Below are 21,884 nucleotides of genomic sequence, written 5' to 3' on the forward strand. Positions count from 1 at the left end.
CATATTAAAAGCAGCAAGGGAAAAACAACAAATAACACACAAGGGAATCCCCATAAGGTTAACAGCTGATCTTTCAGCAGAAACTCTGCAAGCCAGAAGGGGCTGGCGGGACGTATTTAAAGTGATGAAGGAGAAAACCTACAACCAAGATCACTCTACTCCAGAAAGGATCTCATTCAGATTTGATGGAGAAATTAAAACTTTTACAGACAAGCAAAAGCTGAGAGAGTTCAGCACCACCAAACCAGCTTTACAACAAATGCTAAAGGAACTTCTCTAGACAAGAAACACAAGAGAAGGAAACGACCTATAATAACGAACCCAAAACAATATAGAAAATGGGAATAGGAACATACATATCGATAATTACCTTAAATGTAAATGGACTAAATGCTCCCACCAAAAGACACAGATTGGCTGAATGGATACAAAAACAAGACCCATATATATGCTGTCTACAAGAGACCCACTTCAGACCTAGAGACACATACAGACTGAAAGTAAGGGGATGGAAAAAGATATTCCATGCAAATGGAAACCAAAAGAAAGCTGGAGTAGCAATTCTCATATCAGACAAAATAGACTTTAAAATAAAGACTATTAGAAGAGACAAAGAAGGACACTACATAATGATCAAGGGATCGATCCAAGAAGAAGATATAACAATTGTAAATATTTATGCACCCAACATAGGAGCACCTCAATACATAAGGCAAATACTAACAGCCATAAAAGGGGAAATCGACAGTAACACATTCATAGTAGGGGACTTTAACACCCCACTTTCACCCATGGACAGATCATCCAAAATGAAAATAAATAAGGAAACACAAGCTTTAAATGATACATTAAACAAGATGGATTTAATTGATATTTATAGGACATTCCATCCAAAAACAACAGAATACACATTTTTCTCAAGTGCTCATGGAACATTCTCCAGGATAGATCATATCTTGGGTCACAAATCAAGCCTTGGTAAATTTAAGAAAACTGAAATTGTATCAAGTATTTTTTCTGACCACAATTCTATGAGACTAGATATCAATTACAGGAAAAGATCTGTAAAAAATACAAACACATGGAGGCTAAACAATACACTACTTAATAACGAAGTGATCACTGTAGAAATCAAAGAGGAAATCAAAAAATACCTAGAAACAAATGACAATGGAGACAAGACGACCCCAAACCTATGGGATTCAGCAAAAGCAGTTCTAAGAAGGAAGTTTATAGCAATAGAGTCCTACCTTAAGAAACAGGAAAAATCTCGAATAAACAACCTAACCTTGCACCTAAAGCAATTAGAGAAAGAAGAACAAAAAACCTCAAAGTTAGCAGAAGGAAAGAAATCATAAAGATCAGATCAGAAATAAATGAAAAAGAAATGAAGGAAACAAATAGCAAAGATCAATAAAACTAAAAGCTGCTTCTTTAAGGAGATAAACAAAATTGATAAACCATTAGCCAGACTCATCAAGAAAAAAAGGGAGAAGACTCAAATCAATAGAAGTAGAAATGAAAAATGAGAAAAGTAACAACTGACACTGCAGAAATACAAACGATCATGAGAGATTACTACAAGCAAAGTTTGTTAAAAAAAATTAAATATTTGTAATTTGTTGTTCCCGACTAAAATTTTTATACCATAACAAAATTTGTTCTTTTCTCATGAATTTATAATTTCTAAATGAAGACAAGCAAGTATAAAATTGGGGGAAGAATGGGCTGTATTAATCAAATGATATCTTGATGTTTCTAAATAAGAAGATTATTTTATTTTTAACACTAAACATGGGAGCTGTTTCTTAGCAAACTTCTTTGAAAGGACTAATGTTGTACTGTGTATTAGATTGCCCCATCCTGTATATGAAGCAGATTTGATCTTTGTCTTCTTAAGTTCCTCTACTTTATAATGGTGGTTTTACTTTAAAAAAATACTAAATTATTTCATGTCTTTAAAACAATGTTTAAATGTGATCTACAGAATATTACAAATGATTTTTTTTAAAAGTGCTGTGAAAATATTACAACCTAAATGAACTAAAAAATAAAAAAAAAATAGTGGTCAGTATCTCATCCTGTATCTCTCATAAACAAAAAACATAGGGTTCAATAACTGAGAGTTGAAAGATAAAGTTATCTCCTTTCACTATTATACCTAACAAGCACCTTCAAAATGTATACCTTCTGGGCTCCCCTGGTGGCACAGTGGTTGAGAGTCCGCCTGCCGATGCAGGGGACGTGGGTTCATGCCCCAGTCCGGGAAGATCCCACATGCCGCAGAGCGGCTGGGCCCATGAGCCATGGCCGCTGGGCCTTCGCGTCCGGAGCCTGTGCTCCGCAATGGGAGAGGCCACAACAGTGAGAGGCCCGCGTACTGCAAAAAAATAAATAAATAATTAAATAAAAAAATAAAAATACATAATCAGAGAACTTGAGGTTTCACCTTGGAGAGGTAGAGAACTGGAAAAAAGCACTGTGCTACCCTTAGGGAAAAAAAGCGGACACATTGTAAATTAACAATTTTTCTTGAACCCATCAGAAAACTGAGGTCATAGTGTAAACAACTAACAGAAAATCTGAAGAGACAGGCATAAGGACAAACAGGACCTGAGCATTTGCTCACTTGGGCCAAATGCTCACAAATGCCATACAAGCTAATAAGAAGAATCAGCCAGTAATTTTTAACTAATCAGATAGGCTAAGCATCGGCTAGAATAAGACTGTGATGCCTCTGGGAGCCAGACTTAGGGGCTGTTGTGCCTTCCTGTAAGCTTTCTCTCCAGGAATCCCACAAGATGCTCATAGGATAAATCAAGATGAATCCTGAAAAAGCTTCCCTCATGATACTGGTTAGATACTGGGAAGAACAGCCACCACTGAAACCCTGCCCAGACCCATGTCCTCTATATCTCCTAAGGGATACAAGTCTAATCTGCAGAGGGAAGGGCAACAAAATTGTTGCCTGAGGCAACTCGTGGAAACCCACTGAAGCTGGAGGAGAATAAAAAGGAAAAAAAGTTCTACCGCTGGGAGAACTAGCCCCAATATTACATCTGAAAAAGGGGCAGGAACACTTCTGAATGAAAATGATATAGTCAGAAACTTGGATCTATATAAAGACATGTAGAGTGTTGAAAGTAAATGAGGATAACAAAAATATCTTTGTTTTTAATTGCTGTAAAAGATAATTATGTAAAGCAAAAAAGCTGTAACAATATATTGTGTTTACAGCATATAAGGGAATACACTGTTATAAGATTAATATACAGATGTTAAGTGGTATAATATTGTTTGAAGGTTGACTCAGATTATTTTAAAATATTACTGTAAATTCCAGAGCAACCACTAAAAAAGTTCTTAAATGACATCTAAATATTAAGTCAACAGAGGAGATAAAATGGAATCAAAAAATAATGTACAATTAAACCCAGAGAAGTCAGTAAAAAAAATGGAACAGAAAACATCTAGCCTTAAGATTAAAGATTTTAATCCAACCACATTAATAATCATTTTAAATGTGAATTGCCTAACACACCAGTAAAATATATATATATATATATATATTGGATTGGATAAAAAAACAAAACCTAACCATACACTAACCACAATAAATTCACTTTATATATAAAGATACAGATAGGTTTAAAATGAAAGGATACATATCATGAAAACACTAAAAGAAAGCTGGAGGAGATATATTAACTTCATAAAAAATAAACTACACAACAAGGAATATTATATTATCAGACCAAACAGTGATGTGACATAAAGTGGTCAATCATCCAGGATGACATAATAATCCTATATGTGTATACACCTACACTTTAAAATATGTGAGGTAAAAACTAAAAACTGATAGGAATGAAAAGATAGACATATTCACAATTATAGCTGGAGATATCAAGATGCCTCTCTTAGTCACTGATAGAACAAGTAGGAGGAAAATCAGTAGAAATATAGATGACCTGGACAACACTAAAAGTCAACTCGACTTAGTTGATATTTATAAAACACTCTACCCAACAACAGCAGAATATAGATTCTTCCCAAGTTCAAACAGAACATTCCCAAAACAGACCATACTCAACCCTAAGACAAACCTTAACAAGTATAAAATAGAAATCATACAAAGATAGTATGTCTTAAACCACAACAGAATTAAACAAGATATCTGAAAAAAATCCTGAAATATCTGGAAATTAAACAACACACTTCTAAGTAAGCCAAGAGTCAAAGAGGAAGTCCCAAGGGAAATTTTAAAATATTTTAAACTAAATGAAAATGAAAATGTATCAAAATTTGTGGGATGCAGCTACAGCAGTGTTTCGAGGGAAATTTATAGAATTAAACATTCATATTAGAAAAGAAGACCTGAGATCAGTAAACTATGCTTGAATAAAGAAATTAGAGAGCAAGAATCACAAATCCAAAGCAAGAAGAAGGAAGGGCATAATAAAGATGAGAGCAGAGATAAATAAAATTTAAACAGAAAAATAACAGGAAAAAATCAATAAAGCCAAAATCTGCTTCTTTGAAAACATCAGTAAAATTGATCAACCTCTAGTCTGGCTGAAGAAGACACAAGTTACCAATATTAGGAATAAAAGAGGGGATATCACTACTTATCTCACAGACAGTAAGATAATAATAAAAAATTATATGGCCATGTATTTGACACAATTACACAAAACTCAGATGTAATATGCTAATCCCTTAAAAGGTGCAAAATACCAAAACTCACCTAAGAAATAGATAACATAAATATTCCTATATTGATGAAAGAAATTGAATTTGTAAGTTAAAACCTTCTCCCTGCCCCGAAAAAAAAGAAAACTCCTGCCCCAGATGGTTTTACTGAAAAAATTCTGAAAAGTCTGAAAAATTTACTGTAAAATACAACATTCAAGGAAGAAATAATACCAATTCTACCTAATCTTTGTCAGAAAGTGGAATACTGAATACTTCCCAACTGATTCTATGAGGCCAAATTATCCTAATGTTAAAACCAACGACATTACAAGAAAGAAACACTTATAATATTCCTCGTGAACACAGATGCAAAAATCCTCAACAAAACAGTAGCTAATTGAACACAGCAATATATTGAAAGGATAATACATAACACACAAGTGAAGTTCACCCCAGAAATTCAAGGATGGTTCAACATTTGAAAATCAATCAATGTAATTCACTGTATTAACAAACTAAATTTTAAAAGAAAGATCTCTGACCTACAGCCACCCAGAAGAAGATGGCCACCCCAGCAGTGTCTGGGCTCTCCCGGCAGGTGTGATGCTTCAGCACATCTGTGGTCAGGCCATTTGCCAAGCTTGTGATGAGGCCACCTGTTCAGATATATGGTATGTTTTTGTTTTTTTTTATATGTACGAGAATATTTATTGCAACATTAGGTATCTGTACTTGCAAAAACACTGGACACAACTTACAGCTGTTAAAAAAAACAATGGCAATTTGCCCACATACTACCACAAAGGCAACTGCAGAGCAATATATATAACTTCACTGCTGCAAAACAAACTATATAGTTTGTATGTCTGCATATCTATAGAAAAATACTGGAAGAATACCCACCAAACTACATATTCATAGCGACTGTCTCAAGTAAGGAGATTAAGGAAGGAATGAGACAGGCCTTTCCCTTTTTTTTTTTTTTAACTGCTTTTTTGTTTTTTGCATTGCTTGCAATTTTTATCATTAGCCTATAGTGCTTTTGCAATTTAAAAAGCAGGGAGCGGGGGAGAATGAAGAAATCAATGTAGGCAAGAATTCTGCAGCCCCTTGCTTAACAATTAGTAAATGCTACCATGGCAGGGACAAGATACTTCCTGAAGACCATGAGAGGAATGAGACAACGCCCCTCTTCATCACTTTCCCCCAGCCTAACATCCACTCACGTTTGTGCTTTGGTCACGATCCAGCCCCACCCTTCCAAGGTCAGCTCACAGGGCATGTCCTCCTGGATGCCTCCCCCAATACCTCCAGGCAGAGTCAAGGAATCTTCCTTTCGGACTCCTTGTCCATACTTCAGCAGACACTTATCACACTGCCACAATTATTTGCCCACAAATCTGTCCTCCCACTTGCTCTTTGTGTCTCCAAGAGCAGCGACTGTTCTCACCATCTTGCACTCCCCGGCAGTCAGCACAGTGACGGCGCTTGTGAGATGTACAAAGTACCCCAGGGCACCGTGGAGGCTGTGGTGCAAGAGGGAGAGCCCTTGGCTCACCCTCACCTGCTGTTGTCATGTCGGGAAAGCTAACGAATTTATCTGCCTCTTGGGTTTTTCATTAGTAAAGTTTGAAAAACATGAGATCTGACTGCACGAGGTATGCAAAAGCGTTTTCTGATATGCTCTTTATTCTGCTGCATTTAAACAGGATAAACTGAAGCAAGTAGAAAAGGAATAGCACAAATCTTGAAGGAACCCAAAAGGGCTGCTTCTATTATGAATCCCTATGCAAAGCGTTCCATTAAAGTGAAAAGCTTAAATGACATGACAACAAAGAGAGGTTTTCTCCCTTCATGTCCAACCTGCTCAATTTGCTTGCTGAAAATGGTCACTTGAACGATATCGCTGGAGTTATTTCTGCCTTTTCTACAATGAGTGTCCACCATGGAGAAGCACCTTGCACAGTTACCACTGCAACTTCTTTAGATGAAGCCACTCTTACTGAATTAAAAACGGTCCTGAAGAGCTTCCTAAGTAAAGGCCAAGTATTGAAATTGGAAGTTAAGACTGATCCATCAATCATGGGTGAAATGATTGTCCGTACTGGAGAGAAATATGTTGAATGTCTGCAAATCCCAAGATTCAGAAGTTGAGCAGAGCAATGTGGGAGAGTTTCTAAAAGTTGATTTTCTGTCAGTGAAAATTCTTAAACTTGGAGCAACAATAAAATGCTTCCTGAACAGAAAAAAAAGAAAAAGATCTCAAAAGATACAAAAAAGCATTCAAGAAAATTCAACATCCATTAACAATAAAAAAAAAATCTTCATCAAATTAGGAACAGAAGAGAATTTCCTAAGCTTAATAAAGAACATCTGTGAAAAACCTATAGCTAACAGCATAGTTAATGGTGAGAGAATGAATTCTTTCCCTTTAAAATCCAGAACAAAGCAATGTTTCACTGCTATGATATACAATATCATACTGGAAGTTCTAACCAGTGTTTTAAGGAAAAGTAGCCTTCACATAAATATGCCAAATTGTTTTTTGACAAAGGTGCAAAAGAAACTCAATAGAAAAAAAGTAGTTTTCTCAAATGGTGTTGGAATAACTGGATGTCCATAGGCATAAAAAAAAAAAAAAAAGCTCAACATAATCCTAATACCTTATACAAAACATTAACTCCAAGTGGAAAAATATATCATATACCTAAGTTAAAATTACAAAACTGTCTAGAAGTAAACATAGGGGAAATGTGTGACCTTGGGTTTGGCAATGAGTTTTTAGAGACAATATCAACAGCATGATCCATAAAAGAAAAAATTGACATAGGCATACCTCGTTTTACTGAGCTTTGCTTTATTGTGCTTCGCAGATACTGCATTTTTTTTTTTTTTTTTTTTTTTTACAAATTGAATGTTTGGCAAGCCTGTATTATCAGATGCTGGTTAGAATTTTTCACCAATTAAGTATTTTTAAATTAAGGTATGTGCATTGTTTTTTAGACATAATGCTATTTCACACTTAATAGGCTTCAGTATAGTGTAAACATATCTTTCATATGCACTGGGAAACAAAAAAATTCGTGTAACCCGCTTTACTGTGATACTCACTTTATTTCAGTGGTCTAGAACTGAACATACTATATCTCCAAGGTATGCCTGTAAATTGGACTTGATCAAAATTAAAAACTTCTGATCTACAAAGACACTGTTAAGAGAATAAATACTCAAGCCACTAACTGGGAGAACATATCTGCAAACCACATATCCAATGAAGGATCTGTATAAAGAATATACAAATACTCTTCAAACTTAATAAGAAAATTTCCAATTAGAAAATGGGCAAAAGACTTGAACAGACACTTAACTAAAGAATGGCAAAGATATATGAAAAGATACTCAACATCATTAGTCATTAGGGAAGTGCATATTAAAACAACAATTAGATACCACTACATACTTACTATAATGGCTAAAATAATAGTTAAGAAAACTAACAATACCAAATGCTGGTAAGAGTGCACAGCAATAGGAATTATTTATTGTTGGTGGGATTGCAAAAATGTTATAGTCACTCTGGAAAATTCTGGCAGTCTTTTCTAAATTTAAGTATACGTTTACTGCTATGGACCAAATGTTGGGGCCTCCCTAAAATTCATATCTTGACACCTAATTCCCAATGTGACGGTAAGTGGAGGTGGGACCTCTGAGTGGTGATTAGATCATGAGCCCTTATGAATGGGATTAGTGCCCTTATAAAAGGGACTCCAGATTGCCCTCTTGTCCCTTTTGCCATGTGAGGACACAGCAAGAAGATGGCCATCTATGAACCAGGAAGCGGCATCTTTCATCAGACACGGAATCTGCCAGCAATCTGGACTTGCAACCCTCCAGAACTATGAGAAATATTTGTTATTTAAGCCACCCAGTCTATGGTATTTTTGTTATAGCAGCCCAAACAGACTAGGACACTTACTGTATAACCCAGCAATCCTACTTAGGATAAGTAGCTGTATTCATAATTACCAAAAAGTGGTAACAACCAAAATGTCCTTCAACAGGTGAACAGAGAAACAGTGTTATATGCATACAATGGAATACTACTCTGCAACAAAAATGAATAAGCTATTTATTCACCTAACAACTTGGCTGAATCTTAAATGTGTTTTTCTAAATGAAAGAAGCCAGATCTAAAAGGTTACATATTGTATGATACTATTTGTATGACATTATAGAAAAGGAAAAAAAAAAGCTATACTGAAAACAGACCAGTGATTTCCAAGAGTAAAGGGAAGGAACAGGGGTGGGTCACATATGGAAATGTTAGGGTAATGGAACCATTCTGCATGGAACTGAGATGGTCAATATATGACCCCATGTATCTGTCAAGACCCACAGAACTGTACTTGACGAAAGTAAGCTTAACTGTATGCAAGTTTAAAAGACCAAGAGGGATGCCAGGATGAAGTGCAGACTGTGACAAATGAATATAACTGTGTTATAAAACCATGACATGATCTCACTGAAGGGGATGCAAAAACAACTGACCTAAGTAACTCTGGAAAACAGTGTTCTGACCGGATAATGTAAGACTAAAGAAAAAAAAGAACTACGCACTGTGCTTTAGTTGGTAAATATGTTTCTCATAGTGATACTGGTTAACAAATCTGCGACTACTTTACGTGCTCAACAGATAAACTGTAGACACAGCCACATTTCTCATTGTCAGAGTAAGAAGAGACACACAGGTGAGGGGGAAGGCTAGAATGAATGTTGTGGTGTTGGATTACAGACAAAGGTATAAACTCATCATTATGTACAGATACCAAAATACAAATGTGTCTGCATATATGAGTTAGCATACATAAATATATTTACTAGTTCTGTTTTCTGTGCAAGCATAGAAGCAATGACACTTCTAAAGCAACAAGTACAACTAGCTCCAAGATCTTAGTTTCTCATTATCATTATCCAGTAAAAATAACCAGGGCTTCCTGGAGTAGGTGTAGGGCGTGGAAAATACAAGCACATCTTATAGTTCCAGAAAGTAAGGAAATACTTTCTTTAAAATGGGAACATGTCAAAAGGGCACAGGAGGCAACAATGAAAGAGCTCCCAATGTTGGAATAATCTGAACGACAAAATAATGACAGTAATGGATTATACCCAAATAATAAAATAAATATCAGTGACTCCACACTGGTATGTAAGGGAAGGGGACAAATGTTTCTTAAAAAGAATTCCAAATAACAAATGTAAGAGGAATGAAAGAAAGAGAAAATCACCATTAGAACACCACAGTAGACGTTATGGTTCAAGATGGTGAAGCAGTAAGATCCCGAACTCACCTCCTCCCACAGACACACCGAATATACAGCTACATATAAAACAATTTCCTCTGAAAGAAACCACAAAACTAGCTGAAAAACTCCTACGCAATGGGCGACCAAAAAACCCCACATCGGAACAGGTAGGAGAGGCTGAGACACAATCTTCCTGAAAACCCCACCCCTAGTGTGGTGACCCACAAACAGTAGGAAACTCACAACTCCAAGCTTCTCCCTCAGGAGCAAAGGGTCTGAACCCCACACCTGGCAAATTTTAAGACCTGCACCTGAGAGATGAGCCCCCAAAACATCTAGCAACACAGGACTTGCATCCACAAAACACACAAGGCTATGGTGAACTGAGAAACAGTTCTGAACTGAGAAACAGTTCTGAACTGAGAAACAGTTCTGAGGACATCCCGGGCCAAGCAGTGAGGAAGCTGACTGAAACACCCAGTCTTTCTGTAAAAGAGGTCTATTTGCTTATCTTAAGGTTTTGGTCTAAGGGGCATGCATCTAATGTAACACACATTAGGCCCCTACTGAAATATTCTCCAAAGATAACAGAGGTCACCTTTGTGCTCTCCCTCTTTTTTTTTTTTTTTTTTTCCAGTACGCGGGCCTCTCACTGCTATGGCCTCTCCCGTTGCGGAGCACAGGCTCCGGACGCGCAGGCTCAGAGGCCACGGCTCACAGGCCCAGCCGCTCCGCGGCATGTGGGATCTTCCCAGACCGGGGCACGAACCCGTGTCCCCTGCATTGGTAGGCAGACTCTCAACCACTGCGCCACCAGGGAAGCCCTGTGCTCTCCCTCTGCATAACTCCAGGTCATGGTATCTCCCAGAAAGGAGTTAGTGCACATATCTGGTGCCCTAGTTTTTGTGCATATCACCCAAGAGTCACCCCTTGACTGCTGGCTCTGGTGGACAGAAAGGCTTATATTCGTAAGTCCCACAGGGCTGTAAAAAACGGAGTTCTTAACTGGCTATTCCCCCAGGGCATGGTGGAGAAGCAGCAGACTGACATGCCCAGTCTTTCTGTGAAAGAAGCTTATTAATTTATCTTCCTACCCGTGGCCTGAAGGGCAGGCTTCAACTAAAACAAGTATATAAGGGACCATTGAAAACCTGTCCAGAGAGGCTGGTGAGTGCCATCTTCATGAGGGACCATTGAAAACCTCTCCAGAGACCAGAGAGGCTGGTGGGTGCCATCTTCATGTTTTCCCTCTGCCCCAAGTCAGGTCACCAGTGTCTCTCTGAGAAAGGAGCTTGTGCACATGCCTGGCACCACAGCTTTTGTAGCTGCCACCCAGAGGACACAGCTCTTGATAGCCTGGATCTGGTGGCTAGTAGGGTTGGGTTTGTGGGTTAAATGGGATGGAGGCAAACAAAGAAAAGTTCTTAATTAGCTGTCACCCCAGAACTCAATGCAGAGGGAGCAAACTGCAAAGCCCATTGCTGAGTCTTCCCATGAAACAGAAAAGCCTACTGCTGAGTCTTCCCCTGAAAGTCTTCATACTTTAAAAGCTGATCCCTGAGGGTCCAGCTTCCAATCAGTCTGCATCTAGGTAATGATTAAAGTCCTCCCCTTTGGGACAATGAAAGATTTTGGCACATGCTCAACTACAGAGAGGCACTAAGAACAAAGCAGACTACTTAGACAACCACAAGAGTTTGAGATATCAATGGCATTTTTCACAGAACTAGAACAAATAATTCTAAAATTTGTATGGAAACACAAAAAAACCCTGAATAGCCAAAGAAAAATCTTAAGAAGAACAAAGCTGGAGGTATCACGCTCCCAGATTTCAAATTATACTGCAAAGATACAGTCATTGAAACAGTCTGGTATTGGCACATAAAGAGACACATAGATCAATGGAACAGACTAGAGAACCCAGAAATAAACCCACACTTATATGGGCAATTAATCAACCACAAAGGAGGCAAGAATATACAGTGGGGAAAAGACAGCTTTTTCAACAAATGGTCTTGGGAAAATTAGACAGCTACATGCCAAATAATCAAACTGGACTACTCTCTCACACTATGCACAAAAATAAATTCAAAATGGATTAAATAGGGCTTCCCTGGTGGCGCAGTGGTTGGATACTTAAATATAAGATTAGATACGATAAAACTTCTAGAAGTAAACACACCCAGTAAGCTCTTTGACATCAGCCTTAGTAATATTCTTTTGGATATGTCTCCTCAAGCAAGGGGACAAAAGCAATAATAAACAAACGGGACTACATCAAACTAAAAAACTTTTGCAGAGCAAAGGAAACTATCAACAAAATGAGAGGCCACCTACTGAATGGCAGAAAGATATTTGCAAATGACACATTTGATAAGGGGTTAAGATCCAAAATATAAAAGAACTCATACAATGCAAGATCAATAAAACAACCCTATTAAAAATGGACAGAGGATCTGAACAGACATTTTTCCAAAGAAGACATACAGATGGCCAAAAGGCAATTGAAAAGCTGCTCAACATCACTAATCATCAAAGAAATGCAAATCAAAACCACAATGAGATACCACCTCACACTTGTCAGAATGACTATCGTGAAAAAGGCAACAAATAACAAATACTGGCAAGGATGTGGAAAAGGGAACCTTCATACACTGTTGGTGGGAATGTAAATTGGTGCAGTCACTATGAAAACAGTATAGAGATTCCTTAAAAAATTAAAAATAGAACTACCATATGATCCAGCAATTCCACTCTTGGGTATTTATCCAAGGAAAACAAAAACATTAATTAGAAAAAATATGTTAATAGCAGCATTATTTACAATAGCTAAGATATGGAAGCCACCTAAGTACCCACCAAAGATGAATGGACAAAGATGTGGTACCTATACATACACATATATGTATATATACATACACACACACAGAGGAATATTACTCAGCCAGAAAAAAAGAATGAAAACTTGCCTGACATGACAACATGAATGGACCAAGAAGGTATTATGCTAGGTGAAATAAGTCATGTAGAGAAAGAAAATACTGTATTATTTCACTTATATGTAAAATATAAAAAAAAACAAATGAATAAACATAACAAAACAGAAACAGAATATACTATCAGGCCACTCAAGATGGAGGTTCTCTTGCTCTCTGTACATCCCTTGCTCAACCAGTACATGCTTTATCTACATGCTACTCAAATGACTAACCTTCTCTCTCATTCATAGAGCCTAATCAGTAACTGCCTACATGGTTGCCCCCAGCGTCAGATAGTGATTGTTATAAGCTTTAGATCAGAAAGGCTCTGCCCTCCTAGTTTATCAAAGGGGTTATAAGGGACATGCCCCTTTGCTGGTTTCCCTGGTAACCAATAAGCCAACCTGATGTCAATTCCACCTACAACTAGTAACCTCCCTCTTCCCCTAGTAGCAACGACAGCTGCTGTGACCTGCCTGCTGTCTGCCATACATGGTGGAGTGCTGCTCCAGGAACTCCTTGCTTCAGATGTGTAAGATCCTCTATCCAATAAACCACCGATATCGCTGTCTATGGGCTTTTTCTTCAGTCTTGAGGCTAGGCAATTACAAAACTTGCAGGCCTGTGGAATGCAGCTCAACCTAGTTACAGATATAAAGAACAAACAGGTGGTTGCCAGTTGGGAGAGGGGCTGGAGGGGGTGGAAAGAAATAAATGAGGGAGATTAAGAGGTACAAACTTCCAGTTGTAAAATAAATGAGTCACAGGTATGAAATGTATAGTGTGGGGAATACAGTCTGTAACTCTGTAGTATCTTTTTATGGTAACAGATTGTAACTATATTTATTGTAGTGATTATTTTGAACTGTGTAGAAAGATCAAATCACTATGTTCTGTAACAGGAACTAACACAATGTTGTTGGTCAATTATACTTCAAAAACAAATAAACTCATAGAAAAGGAGACCAGACTCATAGTTACCAGAAGCAGGGATTAGGAGGAGGAGGAATTGGATGAAGACAGTCAAAAGGTAGAAACCTCCAGTTATAAGATAAATAAGTACTGGGGATGTAAAGTACCACATGATAAATATAATTAACACTGCTCTATGTTATGTATGAAAGTTGTTAAGAGAGTAAATTCTGAGTTCTCATTACAGGAAAACATTTTTTTCTCTTTCTTTAATTTCATATCTATATGAGATGATGGATGTTCACTAAACCTACAGTGATAATCATTTCATGATGTATATAAGTCAAATCATTATGCTGTACACCTTAAATTCATACAGTGCTGGATGTCAACTATATCTCAATAAAACTGGAAGAGGAAAAAAGACAATAGAAAGGATCAGTAAAACTAAGAGCTGGCTCTCTGAAAAGATAAACAAAATCGAAAAACCTTTAGCTAGAGTCAACAAGAAAAAAGAGAAGGCTCAAATAAATAAAAATCATAAATGAAAGAAGATACATTACAACTGATACTACAGAAATACAAATGATCCTAAGATACTACTATGAACAATTATACACCAACAAATTGAACAACCTAGGAGAAATAAATTCCTGGAAACACACAACCTACCAAGACTGAATCAGGAAGAAGTAGAAAATATGAACAGACCAATTACTAGTAAGGAGACTGAATCAATAATCAAAAACCTCCCAACAGACAAAAGTCCAGGACCAGGGGGGGGACCTTGAAGATGGCGGAAGAGTAAGACGCGGAGATCGCCTTCCTCCCCACGGATACACCAGAAATACATCATCCACACGTGGAACAACTCCTACAGAACTCCTACTGAAGGCTGGCAGAAGACCTCAGACCTCCCAAAAGGCAAGAAACTCCCCACGTAACTGGGTAGGGCAAAATAAAAAACAGAGACAAAAGAATAAGGACGGCACCTGCACCAGTGGGAGGGAGCTGTGAAGGAGGAAAAGAGATAAAGAATGGATAAAGAAGATGTGGCACATATACACAATGGAATATTACTCAGCCTTAAAAAGAAATGAAATTGAGCTATTTGTAATGAGATGGATAGAACTAGAGTCTGTCATACAGAGTGAAGTAAGTCAGAAAGAAAAAGACAAATACCGTATGCTAACACATATATATGGAATTTAAGGGAAAAAAATGTCATGAAGAACCTAGGGGTAAGATAGGAATAAAGACGCAGACCTACTGGAGAACGGACTTGAGGATATGGGGAGGGGGAAGGGTGAGTTTTGACAGGGCGAGAGAGAGTCATGGACATATACACACTAACAAACGTAGTAAGGTAGATAGCTGGGGGGAAGCAGCCGCAAGGCACAGGGATATTAGCTCGGTGCTTTGTGACAGCCTGGAAGGGTGGGATGGGGAGAGTGGGAGGGAGGGAGACGCAAGAGGGAAGACATATGGGATCATATGTATATGTATAGCTGATTCACTTTGTTATAAAGCAGAAACTAACACACCATTGTAAAGCAATTATACCCCAATAAAGATGTTTTAAAAAAAAAAAAAAAAAAAAGTCCAGGACCAGACACCTTCACTGGAGATCCTACCAAACATTTAAAAAGAATTAATACCAATCCTTCTCAATCTCTTGCCAAAAATGCAAGAGGAAGGAATATCCCAAAACTCATTTTATGAGGCCAGCACTACCCTGACACCAAAACCAGACAAGGACAGCTCAAGAAAAGAAAATAATAGGTCAATATTCCTGATCAGCACAGAAGTAAAAACCATCTACAAAATATTAGCAAACTGAATTCAACAATACATTAAAAGAAGGATCATGCACCATGATCAGGTAGGATTTATTACAGGGATGCAAGGATGGTTCAACATCTGCAAATCAATCAATGTGATATATCAAGTTAACAAAAAGAAGAATAAATATAATTGTCTCAATATATGCAGAATTCAACATCCACTTATGATAAAAACTCTCAACAAATTGGGTATAGAGGGAACATACCTCAAGATAATGAAAGCCATTTATGACAAGCCCACAGGTAACATGATACTGAACAGTGAAAAGCTCAAAGGTTTTCCTCTAAGATGAAGAACAAGACAAGGATGCCCACTCTTACCACTTTTATTAAACATAGTATTGGAGGTCCTAGCTAGAGGCAAGAAAAATAAATGAAAGGCATCCAAATTGGAATGAAAGAAGTAAAACTATCTCTATTTGCAAATGACATATTACAAATAGAAAACCCTAAAGACTTAGACCTAATTTACAAATTCAGTAAAGTTGCAGGATACAAAATCAGCATACAAAAATCTGGTGCATTTATATACACTAATAAAGAACTATCAGGGGCTCCCCTGATGGCACAGTGGTTAAGAATCTGCCTGCCAATGCAGGGGACACGGGTTCAAGCCCTGGTCTGGGAAGATCCCACATGCCGCAGAGCAACTAAGCCCATGCGTCACAACTACTGAGCCTGTGCTCTAGAGCCCACGAGCCACAACTACTGAGCCTGCGTTCTGCAACCACTGAAGCCCGCATGCCTAGAGCCCATGCTCCACAAAAAGAGAAGCCACCACAATGAGAAGCCCACGCACTGCAACGAAGAGTAGCCCCCGCTCGCCACAACTAGAGAAAAGCCTGTGTGCAGCAACAAAGTCACAACACAACCAAAAATAAAATAAATTTTAAAAAAAGAACTATCAGAAAGGGAAATTAAGAAAACAATCCCATTTACAATTGCATCAAAAAAGAATAAAATACCTAGGAAGAAATTATCCAAGAAGCTGAAAAACCTGTATGGTGAAAACTATAAGACACTGATGAAAGAAACTGAAGATGACACAAATAAATGGAAAAACATTCCATTCTCATGGATTGGAAAAATTAATATTGTTTATATGTCCATACTACCCAAAACAATCTACAGATTCAGTGCAATCCCTCTCAAATTTCCAATGGCATTTTTTTCAAAGAAATAGACAATACTAAAATTTGTATGGAACAACAAAAGATCCCAAATACCCAAAGCAATCTTGAGAAAGAACAAAGCCAGAGGCATCATGCTTCTTGATTTCAAACTACACAATAAACTACAGTAGTCAAAACAGTATGGTACTGGCATAAAACAGACACATAGATCAACAGAATAGAGCAGAGAGCCCACAAATAAATCCACGCATATATGGTCTATTAATTTATGATAAAAAAAGCCAAGAATACACAATGGTTAGTCTCTCCAATAAAACTGGACAGCCACATGCAAAAAAATAAAGCTAGACCACTATCTCACACCATTCACAAAAATAAACTCAAAAAGGATTAAAGACTTGAACGTAAGACTGGAAACCATAAAACCCCTAGTAGAAAACATAGGTGGTAAGCTCCTTGACTTTGGTCTTGGCAATGATTTTTTGAATTTGACACCAAAAGCAAAGGCAACAAAAGCAAAAATAAACAAGTGAGACTATATTCAACTAAAAAGTTTCTGCACAGGAAAGGAAACCATTAACAAAATGAAAAAGCAACCTATGGAAAGGGGAAAAAAATGCAAATTGTATATCTGATAAGGGGTTAATATCAAAATATATAAAGAGATCATAAAACTCAATATAAAAACCCCATACAATCTGATTTTTAAAATGGGAAGAAGATTTGAATACACATTTCCCCCAAAGAATGTATACAGATGGCCAACAGGTACATGAAAAAATGCTCAACATCACTAATCATCAAGGAAATACAAATCAAAACCACAATGAGATACTACTTCACATCTTATAACAGCTATTATTTAAAAGACAAGAAATAACAGGTGAAGAGATGTAGAGAACAAACATATGGACACCAAGGGGGGATGGGGGGGTTGGATGAATTGGGAGATTGGGATTAACATATATACACTAATATATATAGAGTAGATAACTAATGAGAACCTGCTGTATAGCACAGGGAACTCCACTTCACTGTACAGTAGAAACTAACACAACGTTGTGAGACAACAATACCCCAATAAAAAAAGAAAGAAAGAAAGAAAGAAATTACCAGGGGAGGATGTGGAGAAAAAGGGAACGCCCATACACTGTTAGTGGGAATGTAAATTCCTTCACTGGTAATGGAAAACAGTATAGAGGTTCCACAAAAAATTAAACATAGAACTATCATACGATCCAGCATTTCCACCACCGGGTATTTATCTTAAGGAAATGAAAAAAGTAACTGGAAAAGATATCTGCACCCCCATGTTCACTGCAGCATTATTTACAATAGCCAAGACATGAAACAACCTAACTGTCCATCAATGGTGAAATGGATAAAGATTATATATATATATATATATACACACACACACACACACATATGTATATATACACACAACTGAATATTATTCACCCATAGAAAGAAGGAAATCTTGCCATTTGCAACAACATGGATTGACCTTGAGGGCATTATGCTAAGGGAAATAAGACAGAGAAACACAGATACTGTATGATCTCACTTACATATCGAATTTTTAAAAAATGAAGTCATAGGGCTTCCCTGGTGGCGCAGTCGTTGAGAGTCCACCTGCCGATGCAGGGGACATGGGTTCGTGCCTCGGTCCAGGAAGATCTCACATTCTGCGGAGCAGCTAGGCCCGTGAGCCATGGCCGCTAAGCCTGCGCGTCCGGACCCTGTGCCCCGCAACCGGAGAGGCCACAACAGTAAGAGGCCCGCGTACTGCAAAAAAAAAAATGAAGTCATAGATTCAGAGTACAGATGCGTGGTTGCCAGAGGCAAGGGGTGGGGATGTCAAAGGTACAAACTTCCAGTTATAAGTCCTGGGGATGTTATGCACAATATTTGCTAAGATAGTAGATCTTAAAAGTTCTTATCACAAACAAAATATTTATAACTGTATGTGGTGATGTTAACTACACTTGTTGTGGTGATCAACCTGCAATATATACATACACTAAATCATATTTTTTTTAATAAATTTATTTATTTTTGGCTGTGTTGGGCCTTCATTGCAGTGCACAGGCTTCTCATTGCGGTGGCTTCTCTTGTTGCAGAGCACAGGTTCTAGGCGCACAGGCTTCAGTAGTTGTGGCTCGCAGGCTCAGGAGTTCTGGCAAACGGGCTCTAGAGAGCAGGCTCAGTAGTTGTGGCACACGGGCTTAGTTGCTCCATGGCATGTGGGGTCTTCCTGGACCAGGGCTTGAACCCGTGTCCCCTGCATTGGCAGGCGGATTCTTAACCACTGTGTCACCAGGGAAGCCCTAAATCATATGTTTTACAACTGAAACTGATATAATGTTATGTGTCAATTATATTTTAATAAAAAAGAAGAAATTTAACTGAGAAAACTTATTTAAAAAAATAAGAATACCACAGTAATAACTGCTTCAGGCAAAATGAAAATTAGTCAAACTCCAGGGTGAAACAGGATATTTACATAGCCTCAAATTATCTCCCTAAAAATATTTATTAACATGGTGGTTTTAACATATGTCTATAAACTGTGATACTCTTCTCTCCAGGAGATGTATCTCTATTTCCCTACCCTTGTGTGTATGCTGGACTTCCTTCTAACAGAGTACAGAAAAGGGAAAATAGTAACTTCAGAGTGGAGAAACCTGACAGACACAACCTTAACAAGTCATCAAGGTTAACATCACCACTAATAGCTGCTGATATCATGTACTCCTTGATATGCCACAAGATGCGCACTTCACCTCCACAGTAGTCTTACCAAATATCCTAAACTCTTGTTTAAGCATGAGAAAACATTAGGCAAATGTAAATTGAGGGCCATTCTACAAAATATCCAACTGGTACTCTTCAAAAGGATCAAAGTCATAAAAAACAAGGACAGACTGAGAAACTACCATTTAAACCACAGAAGACGAAAGAGACATGACTGCTAAGTGCAATGGGGTATCCTGGGTTGAATCTGGACATTAATTAAAAACCTGGTGAAATCCGAATAAAGTATATAGTACAGTTAGTAGTTTTGTACCAATGTGAATTGCTTAGTTTTGATAAATGTACTATGCTATGTAAGATGTTAACACTAGGGGAAACTGGATGGAAGAGTATAGAGGAACTCTATCTTTACAAGTGTTCTGTAAATCTAAAATTATTTCAAAATAAAACATTATATACATATGCTTTATCTTTAAGAGTCATTTTTAACCATTCCTTTTACTTCTTTAGCTTCTATTTCCATTCCGTGTCCCTACTCAAACTGATCCTAATGTAATTATGTAATTTTGTACTTAGAAGTTTTATTCACCATCCTTACCACACTTCTTGGCAACATTTGAACTTTTTAATCTCCTGTAAGCAAAAGTTTCTAAATATTAAAGGAAAAAATACCTAGACTGAGTTATCATTACAGTTATCAACGAGCACTTGATCAAAACGTCATAACCAACACATTCTGATAACCACTAAAGAACATGCTGCTTTTATTGAAAATGCACTACTTAATGAGAAAATGATGTTGTTTTTTCTCCCAATTAACCCATGTATTTGTGGACGGATATTACTTCTTGCTATAATGAGGTAGCACACCATCAATTCTGTTATTTTTTCTATTTTTTTTAAAGTGATTTAACCCTCGAGAAGCCTTTCCCACGTAAAGAAGTAGAGGGTCATTTAAATTTTGTTATAACAATCTCACTCAATTCCATGAGCTACATGCCAAATCTTGTTTAGTAAAATACTAGTTAAAATATTTTCAGCGGTGTCTCAGCAACACCTCTATCAGAGCCTCCTTCAATTTTCACAAGAGCCAAGAACTGAGGACAGGCACACTGGGTTTGCCATACCTGTTTTCAGGACTGTTCCTGGCTTGGCCCCATGTGAAGCTTCTGCAAGAATACAGGGTGGTTTTTTTCCTGTAAACAATAAAGACACCGTGAGGCCAAACCCTGTCCACAGGGACCTTCTCAGAGTATAACTGGGGACAAAGCGAAGGGTTTCCTTTAAACTACCCCCCCACACACAGGTAGCCCTAGGGCTGCCTCCAAGGACCCTAGATAAGGAGACCCCATTCCAGTGCTCTGTCAGGATGGAGTGGGTAGGGGGCAGGTGTGCGTAGAGGGCGTCGGGCAGGGGAGCGAAGGGGCCGAACTGCTCAACGTTACCGGTGTGCTCCAGCAGTCAAGGCGGCCAAGGGGCCTCGATACCCACCCTCGGAAAGCTGGGAACACATCCCGTGGCCTTAAACGTGCACGACGTTCTGCGGCGTCCAGACGCTTGGCGACGCAAGCTGTGGAGCGCGGCGGGCACGCGTAGGCGCAGGCGCGGGGGGGCGGTAGCGCGAGCCTAGAAGACGGTTGGTGACTGGTTGAGGCAGGGCGCGGGGGCGTCAGTCCCTGGCCTGCAGGGACGCCGTGAGGCAGCCATTTGAAAGACGCAGCCCTGGCCGTGTGGTGGTCAGGCCAAGCGATTTGAAGTGAGAGGTTGAGGCAGGGAGGAAGAAGCCACGGCGTCGGCAGCAGCCGGCCGGCGAGCACCCGGCCTGCGGCTCCGTCAGAGCTGCCCGCCGGCAGGGTCTGGCCAGCAGGGCAAGAAGGACAATTTTGGTGAGTGGGTGTTGGGCTGAGACTCGGGAGGCCGCCAACGGGCGGGCCGCTGCGGGTCTCAAATGTATTCTTTTTGTTGTTGTTGTTTTTCCTGACACCCGAGGAAGGGCTTTTCACCACGGACCACCTCGTCCCTTCTTTTCTCTTTGTAGTAGTGCTTTGGGGGAGGGATTTAGGAGAGATAGTTTTGTCACCCGTAAAACTGTAGGCACAGAGCAGCCGTGACATCAGTTAGAGGTTTAGCGCTTGTCATGTGTGTGTAAAGGCCGCTTATGGGAATGTGATTGGTTTTTATTTCAGAGTATTTTTAGTTTGCGTAGTACTTTTTTTTTTTTTTTGTCTTCTGCCAACTTTCTTACAATTTGTAGGTGAGAAA

The 21,884-nt window shown here is 38.5% G+C and overlaps 1 pseudogene; it reads left to right on the forward strand.

Annotated features, from left to right (window-relative positions):
• The first annotated feature begins 5,257 nt into the window (after positions 1-5,257).
• LOC112399798 (ATP synthase subunit O, mitochondrial-like) lies at positions 5,258-6,875 on the forward strand (annotated as a pseudogene).
• Positions 6,876-21,884: the final 15,009 nt, after the last annotated feature.

This window comes from Neophocaena asiaeorientalis, unplaced genomic scaffold, assembly GCF_003031525.2.
Source record: "Neophocaena asiaeorientalis asiaeorientalis breed wild unplaced genomic scaffold, Neophocaena_asiaeorientalis_V1.1 scaffold65, whole genome shotgun sequence".
NCBI classification, from domain to species: domain Eukaryota; kingdom Metazoa; phylum Chordata; class Mammalia; order Artiodactyla; family Phocoenidae; genus Neophocaena; species Neophocaena asiaeorientalis.